This window comes from Galeopterus variegatus, unplaced genomic scaffold, assembly GCF_000696425.1.
Source record: "Galeopterus variegatus unplaced genomic scaffold, G_variegatus-3.0.2 Scaffold3413, whole genome shotgun sequence".
NCBI lineage: Eukaryota > Metazoa > Chordata > Mammalia > Dermoptera > Cynocephalidae > Galeopterus > Galeopterus variegatus.
Genome location: NW_007729524.1, coordinates 164076 through 174927, shown reverse-complemented (window position 1 = coordinate 174927; position 10852 = coordinate 164076). Strand labels below are relative to the sequence as shown.

General features: G+C 39.9%; 1 protein-coding gene across 2 annotated transcripts in view; it reads left to right on the top strand.

The window, feature by feature from the left end:
- JADE1 (jade family PHD finger 1) overlaps window positions 1-10852 on the top strand; it is a 58146-nt gene that overhangs the window by 8532 nt on the left and 38762 nt on the right. The gene's annotated exons all lie outside the window — the stretch shown is intronic.

The following is a 10852-nucleotide window of genomic DNA, read 5'->3' as shown; positions in this document are numbered from 1 at the left end:
CTTAAGGAGTGAGTGTATCTGATCCTTAACTTTGTAAGCTTTAAGGTACTTGTCCAGGAACTGGTAATTGATTCACATTTAACTAAATATACGAATTGTTGGTTTATAAACATCGTACTGCCAGCCTGTTAATTTATCGGAGGTATCAGTTAACTTTTTCTGTAAAGGGCCAGGTAGTCAATATTTTAGGCTTTGTGGGCAATATGGCCTGTCATAACTGCTCAACTCTACAGTTCTGTGAAAAGCAACCATGGACAAAAGGTAAACGAGTGAGTAAGGTGGTGTTACTGTAAGACTTTATGTTGTGTAATATTGAATATCCTAATTATCCTCATTTGAGCATCACATATTGCACATAGGTATTGATATGCAACTCTGTACCCCACAGACGTACAATCAATTGTGTTTTAAAAAAAGAAAAAAATATCCAAGTGAAAAGAAGACAAAGTACCCAATGGTAAAGCATAACTAGATATAAAATAAGGATTAGAGTTAAGATATTTAAAAAAGACATTATGCATTAAAATAATACTTGAAATTAAAAAAAAACTTTATGGACATTGAAATTTGAATTTTGTATAATTTCATGTGTTGTGAAATGTTGTTTACCCACCTCCCTTCAACCATTTGAATTTGCGGAAACCATTGTAGCTTAAGGGCTGTACAAAAAAGGCTGTCAACCCCTGATGTGTAGGGAGACACAGCATTGTGTGGTCACCTTGTTTCTGCTGGTGACTGAGTTCTTTCTCTTGTAGGAAACTGAAAACACAAGTTGAAATTAGAACTTGTTTGATAAATATGGAGGGAGTTGGCTAGACCGAGGGCCATGGTTCTTCACTTTTTGATTCCTAGATCTCTTTTGAGGATAGGATGTTTAACACGTGACCCTGTGTACATAGCAAATAAACATCTAGGTAGTCACTCATGCCCTCCAAGGGGCCCAGGCTAAGAAGTCCTGTGTAAGGAGATATGCATTATAAAATACCCGTAGGGTGTATGTGTCATACCAGTCTAGTGCCAAGGAATCTTACCCCTGTGGTAGTGCTCAGGCAACTAACAACAATTCTTCTAGCCCTCCCTTTTGTGTGCTCTGCCAGGCAGAATGAATGACAGTTGTAGTCATCTTCCTATCAGCTTGCCAGGAACCCATGTTTGAATTTCCAAGTTAACAGACTGTTGTTCATTGATTACATTTTAGTTGTTTGCTCACTGAAAACCTATCATGACCTTAATTTTCCATAGACATCCAGGAGGGGGAGGCCCGTGGTCCAGGCACCTGGGAGGAGGTGGCTGGCATGGGAGGAGAGTGCCCACCCTTTGGAACTGGTATTTGGTTCTACCACTGGCTTTGCCCTAGACATATTTGTTTTGTTTTGTTTTGTTTTTTTAAAAATGACCGGTAAGGGGATCTTAACCCTTGACTTGGTGTTGTCAGCACCACGCTCACCCAGTGAGCTAACTGGCTATCCCTATATGGGATCCGAACCTGTGGCCTTGGTGTTATCAGCACCACACTCTCCCGAGTGAGCCACGGGCCGGTCCAACCCTAGACATATTTGTGTGTCCTTTGCACAAGTTGCTGAACCCCTCTCCTGAATTCATTGTACTTATCTTTAAAGTTAGGAAAGGTGGATTTAAGTATTTTAAATTATTTCTGAAATCTTCTCTATAGCAGTGCAATTGTGATTTTATGGGTTTCTTTTGGGAAGATGATCTGTAGACACAATCTGTGTTGTGAGACTTTTAGCTTCTATCCTCAGAATACTTTCCAGACCTTGCTGCTAGGTTTTGCGACCATCTTATGTTTTAGTGACCGTAATAACAAGACTTGTACAATTGTGTTGAAATGTTTGTTTTCATGTGTGACTCAGATGATATGTAAATGCAGTTTTTGATAAATGTGCCATCTAGGTCTTCCAATATACAACATTGGGAGTCTCTCTCTTTTTTTAAAATAGTACTTTAAAAAATTTTGGTGACTTAACATTGTTAGTGGTAACTGATAGTTTCTGAAAACTGACTATAATCAAGGAACAAAGTTCCACAAAAACAGCTGCATTTCAATCTGTGCATAGTGTAATTGTCATTAGCTGGTTGAGTCTGGTTTGTGCAGAAGATGCTTTTCTATACTCTGTATAAGAACATCTGGTTTGAGTATTTAAAAATCTTTTAAAATTACCCTGTAGACACATTGCATTTATTGGCTTATTTCACCAAGGAATAATGTGTTGTAGAATCTTTTCCTATCCTTACCCTTTCCTTGGTTCATTCAGAAACTATCTCCTGTTAACACTTGGTTTTTCTGAAGTGTCATTCTTTAATGAACTTTTAGAATTTGATCTGAAGATTTGTGTGTGTGTGTGTGCGCGTGTGTATGTAGTATGTGAATTAGAATCTGGTTCAGAGACTGCAGGGCAGAATGGAACACAAACCTGATTTTATTAAAATGCTTTAGAAAATGAGCTTTTTATATTTCACATGTTCTGAAGAGATTAGTCTTACCTTAGCTTTCCCTGCTAAATTGTCAAAAAAGTGCGAGAAGAGGAATAGAACACATAGGACAAATAGGCTTTATTATCTCTGATTGGGTGGTAGCACTGTTTTAAGAAGGATTCTGAAGTCATGTCTGGGTTTGTGGAAAAGAATCACCTAATTTATTAACATGCCTGCCATGGGCGGAGGAAATGGTATATTTGCTAACCATCTCTGGAATCTAGCCTTTTTATTTTTATTTTTTCCCAAAATAATTCTAGTTTTGAAGTAGATAGGAAGTTGAAATGTGTTTATTCTTTTTTTTTTTTCCTTTTTGTCTTTTTTCATGACCAGCAACGGATCGCAACCCTCAGTGTCATGCCCGCACCGGACCAGGACCGGCAACGGGACCGCAACCCTCGGTGTTGCGCCCGCACCTCGCTCAGCCAGCGAGCGGCCGGTCTGTATGTAGGATCCGAACCCTCGGCGGGAGCACCGCCGCGCTCTCAAGCGGCGCACTGTAGCAGTGTGCCACTGGGCCGGCCCCAAAATGTGTTTATTCTTTAAAGGTAGTTTAAATCCTAGTTTTCTTGTCTGGGTTTTTTCTATTCTTATTGCGCACATAGTGCATATATGTATATAATTTTTTTTTAAGTGACGTCCTATTGACATTGGCTATTCTTATTTCTTTTTAAAACTTTTGCTCTTGAAGTCTATAATGACCTAATCAAGTAGAATGGATAATAGCATTTTATGGCATTATCTTATTACTTCTAATTTTTCCTTCTGCCCCATTCCATCAGGTCTTTTTTTAAAGCAAGACAAGCCTTTGATACCCCATCTCAGGAAGGGGGTGGAATATACATAGTTTACTGATGGCTGCACATTTTAGGCTGGTGCTTTGCATTGGGCCAAGAAGTTATGCTCCCAGTGTTTTCTATATAGTAGGGAACGGGGAAGAAAAGTGTGTTCTAGGTAGCGGGGAATGGGGAAGAAGGGTTTTGGATTTTATCTTTACTATTATAAGTGTAGCTCAGGATCATGGTAAAAAATTAAAATAATATTAAAAGTCAGAAGTAAAAGTTCCCAACTCATTCTATCTGGAATACTTTGGTCACAGTTCTCAGGGATAACCACTATGAACCTTTATGATATTTCAGAAATTTTCCATGAATATATAAGCAATTAGTATATTTATTCTCTCCTCTCCTCTTTTATATACAAATGGGCCTATATCCCCCCCCCCTCCCCCCGCAGTTTGCCTGTTTTTTTCTCTTAATATGTCTTGGGCATCTTTCCATAGCTAGCTGAGCATATAGATCTAACAAAAAGGAATTCTGAGTAGATGGAAGTAGGGATAAAAGCTCAAGATTGGAGGCCTGGACGACTGACTGACTGCCTTTAATGTTTGGGTGTGAACTTATTTATTCTCATGATAAGGGAAGTTAAAAAAAACTACATTCTAAGTACAAATAATTGGAATGTTTTGTCTTAGCTGCTCTTATTCAGTTGCTGACTCTTAATTGAGTCAGCAATTAACAGAGACCTGGAAGGGGTTTAATAGATTGTCTTAGATCTCATAAGCAGTGATTGGGTTATTTATAAATTGGCAAATGAAAGTTGCTTGTGATTCACTCAGAACCCCACTCAAATTTATAAATTTCTTAAAATCCTAAAAAATGCTTTTATTGAATTTTAAAATCTGAGTTCAAAAATAGTTTATAATGAATTTAAAATGAACTCATGTGTTATAGCACATGGGCTTTATTAATAATTTTTATAATATTTATAAAAATAAATATTTATAATAATAAATATTATAGTTATGATTATCTGGTCAGTTATAATCTTTTCTTTTGGGGGAGCTGCTTATTTATTGGTAATACAAACCCTTTTCAGCTGAACATTTTCAAGTTTGACCTCTTTCCAAAGGTTCTATGGTAGCTTGGGCAGCATTTTCTTTAAATAAAAGAACACATTTATAGGGCTGTCCGGTTAGATCAGTTGGTTAGAGCATGGTGCTGATAACTACAAGGTTCAGGATTCGATCCCTGTACCAGCCAGCCACCAAAAAATACCCCCCAAAAACACATTTTTTAAAGTTCCGTTTTTTTGGATGAAATATTTCGACAAAGTTAAAACTTTAATACATATCTAGACAATTTTTCAGTTGGATCTATGACTTTTTTTTTTTTGACTAGATATAACCATTTGTTTAAATTGAGTAATCTGGGTTTGAGTTACAGTCACACTAGAATCTTTAGACTCCGTGAGCATATGAGTTAGATTATGTTGCCATTTTGAAAATTTCATATTGAGTCAATTAATGTATGCTTTAAAAACTGAAGTAAGAAACTAGCTGGTTGGGCCGGCCCGGTGGCGCACTGCTACAGTGCGCCGCTTGGGAGCGCAGCGGCGCTCCCGCCGAGGGTTCGGATCCCACATACAGACCGGCCGCTCACTGGCTGAGCGAGGTGCGGGCGCAACACCGAGGGTTGCGATCCCGTTGCCGGTCCCAGTCTGGTACGGGCGCGACACTGAGGGTTGCGATCCGTTGCTGGTCACGAAAAAGGAGCGGTCCCAGTCCGGTACGGGCGCGACACTGAGGGTTGCGATCCGTTGCTGGTCACGAAAAAGGAAAAAAAAAAAAGAAAGAAACTAGCTGGCTTTCCTTCACATTCATTCAGGGACAGGTGGACAGGTTTTACTATGAAGTATATTGGTCATTATCACATTTAGGTACTTGGAGAACTGTATATTCCATGGAAGACAAGAAAGTCACCTATTAAGAAAATGTAATGTATTTTTGTTTTTTGGTTGGGAGCTACTCTATGATCAGTAACTTAGGAATCTAATTATCAGTTACATAGCGTTTAAAAGTGTAATATCCCAACTATGTGAACTCAGCAAACTAAACAGAAAAGTAGCTCTATGTAAGGCCACCCAGTTTCTGAAAATACAGACCCCACCAGGTTTCTGAAAAAACATTATTTTTATAGTATCGTTAGGTGTTAGATTTTAACTGTTTGACAGAGAATGGAAGGATACCAATAAATTTAAAACTAATGTAATGGAAGTTACTCCAGTTAAAGGTCAATTAGATATTAAAGTGAAAGCATCTCAAATCCGATAAAGCTGAGTGAGCATAGGATACAATTTATGTACAGGAACTTAGTCATTCATTCAATAGGTTATTTTAATATATAGCATTGCATTAGGTGATATGTATACAAGATGTATGTAAAGGTCTTTAATTAGTTACCTTCTAGAACTTCTTGAGAGTGAAATAAATAACAACGAAAACATAGTGGATAAAATTGATACTTTGAAAAAGAAACCAGCCTTTCTGCATATGAGCCATAAGATAGTTAAAATCACTAGGGTGTAATCCTTATTATAGCTGTAGAGTTTATGGCCTGATAAATGGTCCCTGTTCTACCACAGACAGTAATTCTAGTAACTGTATGGTTTGTTTTCCTCAAATCAGTCTCTTGTTCCCAGGAATAGCATTGAATAAACATCCTCATTCTGAATCATCTATTCTTTTGTAAAAGCCCTTCTCTCCTTGTCCCTGAGGTAATTTCTCATTCTTTCTTAGAACCACATACCAGTCATGCCTCCCCAGGACCACACCCAGGTCACTGAACTTGTTCACTTAAATTCCTGAGCCACCTTAGGGATGAATTCCTTCACCTAGTGGCTGCTCTTAATTCATCGCATGCTGTTTTTTCCCATCTTCAGTTCAAGGAACTTGAGGTTTTGAGTACCTTGCTATCTCATGTACATAAGAATAGTAATTGGTAACCTTTATAGCGCTTACCACACTGTCTACTTGTTTATTTGGTTACTGTTTCCCCAAGTGGACTAGGAGCACTTGGAGCCCAGGCATTCCATATATCTGGCATCTAACTCGATAAAATTTTCATCAAATTAATATGTTAGCTCATGCTCTGCATTTGACCCATGTAACAAAAGAGATCAAAGGAGAGTGATCTGCATGCAATCCTAATAAGTGGTCTGGGCCAGCGGGTAAGAATGTGTCCACATCCTGAGGAGATGTTACCCTGAGCAGCCTCCGTAGATGTCCAGTTTTGGCATATCTTTCCCTACAATGAGGATGTGGATACCAGAGGATTGTTACTGAACTGACCCAGCCAGGGTCTTTGGCTAGCGACCTTCTCTTACTTGGCCTCTCCAGGCGATGCTTTGATTATAATCTGACTTTCTAGGTAGTCTTCCTCTTTTTGGCCAAAGTCCTAAATGCCCACTAAGTAGTACTTTGTCTCCTGAGCTGTTATGTTTTTCATAGTAAATGGACACTCCAGACTGCTATAAATTGGATCACTTTGAGTCAGTTTTGATGAAATCCAGACAGGATGTCAGGACAAGCCATGTTGAGGACCAGACCCGGAGTTCTGTGGGTGTCTGCTGTAGATGCCCTGTGAGGCCATGTTTTTGACCACTAGCTGGTCCTTCTCTTTGATGTCTTCATAGGGAATCTCTGTTCTCTAGAAATTATTATAATCTTTAGAGACACATGTAAGTCATGATGCAAGGCAGGAGTTGACTGAATACTGACAAGAACTCTGTCCTTTGACCAAGACTTTAGTCAGGCTCCTCTGAGTCCTGCTTGAACTAGGCATTAACCCTTGGGCTTCCCTCTCTGTCCTTGTTGAATCTAGTTTGAATAAGAGTCCTGTTAAATCAGTTTAGGGAAAATCCTCTATGCCTGTATCTGACCACCCTACTATCTTATCATCCTGGCCTACCTTCATTACTAATCCTATCAAGTCAGTTTAGCCAGAAACCCCTTATCTTTGATGTTTCCTGTTAGTAATTTTCCATCCACTGGCCCCACCCTGCTCCTTAGTTATAAATCCCCACTTGTCCCTGTTGGAGTCTGAGTTGAGTCCAATTCCTATTTTCCACTGCAAGATCCCATTAACAGTGGTCCCCCTTGAATAAAGTCTGCCTTACCGTTTTTAACAAGTATCATGAATAATTTTCTTCATTAAAACTATTAAAGCAAAAGTACGTTGAAAAGCAAGGTGAAGAAGCTCCAAAAGGAAAAAGTTGAACCGAGTAGTACACGGTATAGGTGCTTAGAGTTTGAATGGTGGAGGATGTTTAGTTTAGCTTTGAGCTGAGCCCCAGAGAAGAGGTGGGATTGGAATAGGTAGTGAGGAAGGGGCAACAGGAGAAGCATTAGCAGAGGTTGAGAACTGAAAGAAAGGGTGAGTTTTCAAGGGAAGTGGCCTGACCCAGCTGAGGCAAGCTAGTCTTTGGGGCTTGCTAGGATGGATGCTTGGGTAGACCGGGGAGGGGTCATAAAACCTCCGAGTTTCTGGCTGGATAGTTTGGACTTAGACCTATTTGCAATGTGGAATGGATGGAGAGATTTGCATAGGAAATAGCTTGATGAAGTCACCTCATAAGGGTGATTAATTTGTTGTAATAATTGGAAGTGGGAAGAAATTGTAGGCTTGAGGAATGGAAGGGTGCTTAAAGCAATCTAGGTATAGGTGGTTGGAGACCAAAACTGTGGGGCAGTAGGGTGACTTGAAAGGGTCATTCATTATGAATTGAGAAGCCTTGGCAATTGGATATAAGATAAGAAGTGATGTATACTAGTAAAGAAATGGGCAAATAGTAAGCTTCTGAGTATGAAGATGCTGCCCACATATAATGTGCTAGGTTATATGTATAATATTGTAGTGCTTTACCCCAAATGTGCTTAAAACCCTCCCCTGACTCTATCAGCCTCCTGATATCAGCCTTCCTATAGAACTGTGTTTACCGCTGTCAAGCATGAACCATACTGAAGTCCTGTGCTTGCCTGTCTCCTCAACTAGGCCAGAAGCTTCATGAGGTCAGGGGCAGTAATTTTCCTCCAGAAAATCCTAATATGTTAGGTATTCAGATGTTTGTGGGATGCATTATATGCTATTATAGCTTCTTTCTGCTTTCTCTGGAGTGTTGTGAGTAGGCCTTTTAATTGATTATTACTTACTCTACTACCATCTAGAAAGTAATCAGCTACTGCCATTCCATGGAGTCAGAAGACTTAATGAAGCAGGGCCCTCTGCTTTCTTGTGTTGGCTTTTAGTGGACAGACATTTGCAGCATGCACCACTGTATGTATATCTTAAAGATAGGAACATGTACTTTGATTTTCTGATACAGTAAGTAACCCTGGGTGAGATAAATCAGACTGATGTCAAGGTTTAAAAACATTAGAGCCACAGAGGAGGAAAGTCTGCGGAGCACTAACGCCCATTACTGTGCTGGGTTCCCTGGAGAAGCAAAGTACAACATTCTCAACCTTTGTTACTCAAGATCTTCAGGGTGGATGGAAATGGAATTCATTAGAAGGAAAATACTGTTTTTACATTTCTTTTACATGCATAATTTTACTGGGGAGAGTATTTATGTGTGTTTCAGAGCATCATTCTATTTTGACCAATACTTGTGTTTTTCATTTAGTGACCATTGAAATGCTTTCCCTGGGAGTTGTGTTTGAAGGCTGAGAGAAGGCATTTTGATTCAAAAAGGTTCTAAGTTCTCCAAGCTATACTATTTAGGTAAATTTAAGTTGTCTGGATCAATGAAGACATAGTAAGCACTGTTTTCTTGTTTCTAGTCGGGAAGTGTTTTATGGGCTTTCTCAGCCTCTTATTTCTCACAGTTCCTACACCCGCTCATGAGGTGGCAAACTGCATTCTTCTTGCTGGATTGCATCACACTGTTACTTTTAAGGAATCCCTCTTTAGGTAGTACTTTCTATTTTTTCTTTTTAAGTTCTTTTGTAACATAGGCTTTGGGGAGCCGAAGCTGTTGTAATGAGTGGTCTTTTGCCTTTCCCTTTTCTCCTTGTAACCTCCTGTTGGGTGCTTGGGGAGCAAGGGTACCTTCTCTAGAAGGTTGGAGAAGAGTTTAGCTGTCAGTGTTTTTGGTATACACAGGGCAGGCAAGACAGTAATTTCAAGTGGGGAGTGGGCCACAGGTGTTTGTCATCCATGGAAGCTGTTGGCTGGAGTGTGGGCTTGCCCCAGACCACATTGTAGATTGCTGAGTGTTGAGTTATGAGTAAGTGGGGCTCTGAGAAAAGGATTGGGTTGGGTTTTAGGGCTGTGAACCTGCCCACAGTTTGCAACCCTAGCCCACAAGAATGTGTCCTTAAGATAGCTCATGACCCAGATCAGGACTGCAGGACTGGACTCATGTCCAGACTTCTTTGCAAATTGTTTTTTTTGGGGTCGTATAACTTCGTATAATGTATGCTATACGAAGTTATTACGCTTTTTTTTCTTTTTTGAGGCTGGCTGCTATGGTGATCCCAACCCTTGACCTTGATGTTATAAGGTGATGCTCCAACCATCTGAACTAACCTGGCCAGCTCCTGTAAATTCTTTTAATGGTTTTTGAAGAATCAGTTGGTAAACAAAAGCCTACAAACTTTAACTGGGTGAGTTTCTTAGGAAGGAAAGATGATTTAAATGTAAGATATTGCAACTTTTGCAATATTTGAATATCTCATGTAGGTCCATTTTTTAAGTGTAAACAGACCAGATTGCACTGTTTACAAGTGCATGTGTAATGCCAAAGTGGCATGTTTTGATCTCCTTTAGTAAGATGCATTTTCTGCCCCCCCCCCCCCCTTAAGTATTCTTCTCCAGGTCCATTTAGAGTAGAGCTTTGGTTTTTTAATTACGGTCTTGTTTTAGCGCAGTGTTTCTCCACACTTTTCTCCACACTGTTCTTGTGTACCACACTTTATCGAAAACACACCACATTATACATGTTATGATTCTCAATGAGGAGGTTGAGATATACTTTTCTGAGGAGGTAGATGGGTGGGAGATGGGCTGCCATACTTTCTCTGACTTGAAAAAGCTCTCCCTCCTCTTTGGGAGTCATTGATCTGGCAGTAAGATCAGGGTCCTAATCAATAATTCTAGTTTGGAAAAGCTTTTTGGATTTGTTTAAAGAGCGGCCTTGTGTGAGTCTAACTGGGAGATCATCCGTGTAATTCCAGTGACTGGACATTCAGTCTTGGTCCACTGTCCTCTTTCTTTTACTTGGTGGTGTAAGAGGCCTGTTACCACCAGCTCCTGGGAGGAGAGGAGTTGGCCAGGTGGGCTGGGATTTTTACAAACTGATTTCTTTCTTTGGCTGGATTTGGTTGTACCCTGGAAGGAGTTGGGGTGAGGTGGAGTGGAAACAGCATTGGATTTTCAATCAGAAGCTCCACTCCCACAGTGTGACCTTAGGGCAGTAGCTGCTTAATCTTTTTTGGTTTTAGTTTCCTAATGAGTAAAAGGGAGGGGTCTAGATGAGAATTATATGGTGTCTGTGGTCCCTTCCTGTTCCAGCTGTGAAT